The following is a 4566-nucleotide window of genomic DNA, read 5'->3' as shown; positions in this document are numbered from 1 at the left end:
AATTCGAGCTTGCCTGGTTTTCTCTCCCAGCCGTTGCTCCGTGCGCTGCCTTTCCCCGGCAGACTGAAGCGCCCGCAGCGGGCAGCGCTGCTCCGGGGGGTACTGCAGCCCCCACATCTCCGCTCGGCTGCGTGGGTGCAGCAGTTTAAGTCTCTTGTCAGAAGGTGTTTTCTCCCAGCTCTTGAAATGTCGCCGGCTCGGTGTGACCGAAGGCAGGATGAGCTGCGGCGGCTCGGAGCCAGGGTCTGTCTCACAGACCGTTTTGGAAGCTCCCTGGCCCGGGGTTAACTTGTCCATCACCCGTTTATTTCTCCGTCTCTGGGCCTGGGCTCTTCCTCCATCTCTCTCTGCTTTGCGCTTCGCCTCCCCGGCTAATAACTAGGTCAGGAGTCCTGGAGACCGGAGAGCAGCACCCGGGTGAGCGGTCATCTCCCATCTGCTTTCACTCCTTTCTCTCCTTTTCCTCCTGCCTTTTTGGCTGGTGGGGCAGGGAGACCCTCCATCTCCCTCCTCTTCCTCAGGGCTGTGGAGAGGCAGGAGCCACCGGGATGAACAGGAGGTATTTTCACCCAGTAAATGGATTACAGTCCCCACCAGCCACCACTGTCAACGGCGGGGAGCCCGTCCTGGCGTGAGCATCCTTGGGGCGCAGCCCTCCCTGGCGGAGCTTCCCTGACCCCAGCACCGTTGTGATACTGGGGTGACTCGATGGGAAACCCCTGGGAGTGCCAAGCGGGTGGTGGCAGCGGCCTGCGAAGGACACTGCGGGCGGGAGGATGCTGCAAACAAAGCGCCGGGAGCTGCGTGGGGGCCGCTGAATCGGCGGGAAGGCAGCGAGTGGCTGAGTGACAGCTACAAGAGCGCCCGAGGGTCGGCCGCACGCTGCTGGAGGGCCTGGAAACCAAAGGCTTGGAGGATGCTCCTGTCTGCAGGCTTGGAGGATGCTGGTGTCTGCAGGCTTGGAGGATGCTTGTGTCTGCAAGCTTGGAGGAGAAACCCTATGGAGATGCAAAGGCCACCTGCTTGCAGTGCCCTGCTCCAGCGAGGACTCTGCATGACATTAAAAAAGCTCTCAGTGATGCAGCCTCGTCCCTTAAAGCATTAAATGCCTCAGTTTCCCCTCTGAGGGGAAAACGCTGCCCTGGAAATTTGCAGCCCCCGGCGGGGGGAAGCTGCACCGAGACGGGGGGGTCCCGCAGCAGCATCCGGCTGAGCTGGCAGCGGCGGGGAAGGCGTCAGCATCCCGCCGGGAAGTGCGGGTGCCTCCGAACAGGCTTCCCCTTGTGCGGCAGGGCCGGCCGGCGGCTCTGACCCTCCGCCGGGGAGCGGGGAACAAGGGTGGCTGTGTGTGCCCGTGGCTCTCGCTGGCCCGCCGCCCCGACACGCAGTTCTGTAACGGGCTGGGCTTTCCGGGCTGCCGGTGCTGGGCTGCAAGGGGGGGAGGAATGTGCTGGCTACTGTGGGGGGCCTTGTTGAGGGTTTGTTGGTTGTTGTTTTTTTTGTTGGGGTTTTTTTTTCCTTCTTTTTGTCTTTTATTAGCAACCTTCAGGTGCCTTTTTGAGCAATTAATCTGGGTCGTGACATTCGCCGAGCAGATCGGAGAGCTCGGGGCTCGTTAGCCCCCGGCCGAACCTCTCTGGAGAGATGCTCTCGGCGGCTCCGTGGCTCTGCCTGCTTGTTATTCCAGGCGAGTCGGGGGCTGCGGCAGCGGGAGAATCCCCTCGGCGGAGACCCCCACCATGCTGCCGTGGGCAGCGGGGGCAATGTGGGGCAGATGGGGTCCCCCTCCTGCCCCGACGGCGTGGCCGGAGCAGCCAGCGATGCTGCGCTGGCACTGGGGTGCCCGGTAATCAGCAGGCAGCGCTGTGCTGCAGGGCTCAAGGACTTTTGAGGGTCTCAGCCTCCCTGCTTCGGCTTCGGCTTGACTTTATTCCCTTTCCTGTCAGCTGCTCGAGTCCTCAGCAGCTACCTGCAGCAGCCGCTGCGCAGGGAGCAGCATTGGGTCTGTGTGGCCGGGGCCCTGCCAGCCATTCGCACGAGCTGATGCTGCTCCGCTCCCCTCTCCTGGCTGGGGAAACTGAGGCAGGAGATGTCGCCTGGCCCCAGCCCAGCTGCCTGCCCTGCCCTGCCCCTGCCAGCAAGGGGGGAACAGTCTCTCCCTGGCCAAAGCCACCCCAGCTGCCGTAGGGAATGTGTTTGTGGTTCCCAAGCTGGGAGCCGTGTCCATCTCATGGATGTTTCCTCTGTGGGTTTGTCTGGCTTTGGCTTTCGGCTTCCACAACGCCCCGCAGCCATGAGCTGCACCCGACCTTCCTGTCCCGGCTGCACTCCCGCTTCTCTGCCACAAGCCTTGGCATCAAATACCCCGAGGTTTTCACCCCGAGCCTCGAGCCTTCACCCTGCTCCTGCCACGGGCCTCCCCACGTGGCTCAGGGATGGGGACCAGGGACGCTGAGGAAGATCCCTGCTCCTGGCTGGCTGCGGCGCAGCATATGTGCTGGGATCTGCTCCCTGCCTGCTGTTTATCCGCTTCCTTCGAGTTAACTTATGTTTCCATCGCTGCCCATCTGTCTCCTTCTCTTCCTCCCTTCCCTCCCATCCTCGCGTGCTGCCAGGCGCCGGCGGAGCGCGGGGTCCCCATCCCCAGCACCTCCAGGTGACCCCCGGGGGGTGGCAGCCATTTCGCCCCCCTCTGCCACTCCTGCATGGCCGGATGCTTTGCTGGGGCACTTTTTGAGGGGATCCTGGTTTGGGTACACCCGAGACCGAGATTCGATGAGCTCTGGCAGTTCCCTCCATCCACCATTAACTCCTGTAGCACATTTGGGCTGGAGGATCCCCCCTCTTCCATTAAACCCGAAGCCGCTGGGGCTGCATTGGTGCCCGCAGCCCCCTCACAGACTTCGATTCCCTCCCTCCCTCTTCCTCAGCTCCCTCTGCTCCCTGGGCTCAGCAATGCTCCTGTCCCTTCCATGCAGTATTTGCTTTTCAGACATTTGGGCCTTCCCAGCTCGCAGGAGGGAAGCCCGGCCCCGCTCCCCGTCTCTGCAGCATTCCCACCCAGAGCCCGGCTATTAGGGATACCCGGGCTTCTTCGGGAAACACAAAGGCATCGAGTGCCAGAGCCAACGTGCACCTGCTTTTCTTGCTGCTTCAGAAAGCCCTTGTGGCTGCTGCCTCCCACTTCTCCAGCTTTTATTTATAGTCTGTCTTGCTCGCGCTGGGGTTTTTTTTGCTTTTTTTTTCTTTCTTTTTCTTTCCTGGGCGCAGCTGAGCTGCTGAACTCGTAACGCCGCGGAGAGGCTTCTCCCTTGGCTCGGCTGCATGCGCCATGGCAAAGGAGAGAAACTGGATTCCTGCAGGAGCGCCCGGAGCCTTCGTCACCGCACTCTTCGTCAGCGCCGATCGCCTCCCGCATGTGGCCAGGGGGGTTGTGTGTCAGGTCACTGCTGTCAGCCGTGACCCACATTCGGGGCCTCATGGGGTGCTGTTGGCACGAGGGGTCTTGGGGACCCTGCAAAGGACAAACCGGGCCCTGAGGAGGGGCGTCCCTCTGGCTGTCACATCAGTTTGGTGGCAGCAGTCACTTGCAGGCTGGGAGCCTGACTGAGGCCCAGCAAACTCGTGCCAGGCAGCGATGGAATGGTTTGTCTCTTTGCTGGTGGTCCCAGAATCTGTCGCCTCACTGGGGCACTGCAGGGTGTCCCCGTGCCCAGGGCCACTCTCTGATGTGCAGAGGCGTGTGTAGACCTCAGCTGAGGGACACCAGTGTCACCTGGGGAAGCCCCGGCGCTGACTGGACCCTGGTGCACCCGCCAGTGCTGTCCCACGTGGGACACTGCCAGCCTGCCACGTCCCTCAGGGAAGCCACCGAGGGCTGCAGGGAGGCACCAAAAGCTCCACTCCCTCCTGACAAAAACCTTTTGCTCACCACGGCCTCCCTGTCCTCTCCTCCAGGGAGCAGGGGGCAAGGGGACACAGCAGGGGAAAGGGAGGGAGAGGGGGCTGCGGACCGAAATAACAGCCAAAAAATTAAAAAACCCTCCCCAAACCCAACAAAATCACAAGGCGAGAGGCTTGCCATCTGCCGCGTGGGTGCCAGAGCAGGAGCCGCCCGCCAGCCCCTGCATACCGCTGGCACCAAGTGACTCAGCACCGGGGAGGGAGCGATGCTCTGGGATCCCTTGGTGCTTGGCCCCATGCACCCCAAGATGTGCCCGGAGGGGGGGACAGCCCAGAGAGAGACCCCTGCCCCGGGACTGGGGGGCGGCTGCAGGCAGGAGCTGTGGGCAACCCGTCGTGGCTGGGGTCAAACCCTTCACACCTCCGGTGTTCCCTCGGCAAGGAGGGAAAACCAAAGTGGAAACTTAAGACTTTTCTTTTTTACCACAGGAGCCACGTTTCCATGGCACCCAGCGGCAAGGTGCTTCTCCATGGACGTGATGTTCTGTGGGGTCCAGCAGTGTGGCGAGGGGAACCCGGGGTGCCCCTCCACCAACCCGGGGCACCCCCCGCAGCTGGAGGGAGCCCAGAGGGAGGACGCTGCCCAGATGTCACCCAGCTGGG

Source organism: Athene cunicularia (genome assembly GCF_003259725.1).
Source record: "Athene cunicularia isolate RWA chromosome 24 unlocalized genomic scaffold, athCun1 chr24_part1, whole genome shotgun sequence".
In the NCBI taxonomy this organism is placed as follows: Eukaryota; Metazoa; Chordata; class Aves; order Strigiformes; family Strigidae; genus Athene; species Athene cunicularia.
The sequence above is the reverse complement of the archived record's forward strand: the minus strand, read 5'-3'. Positions refer to the sequence as shown.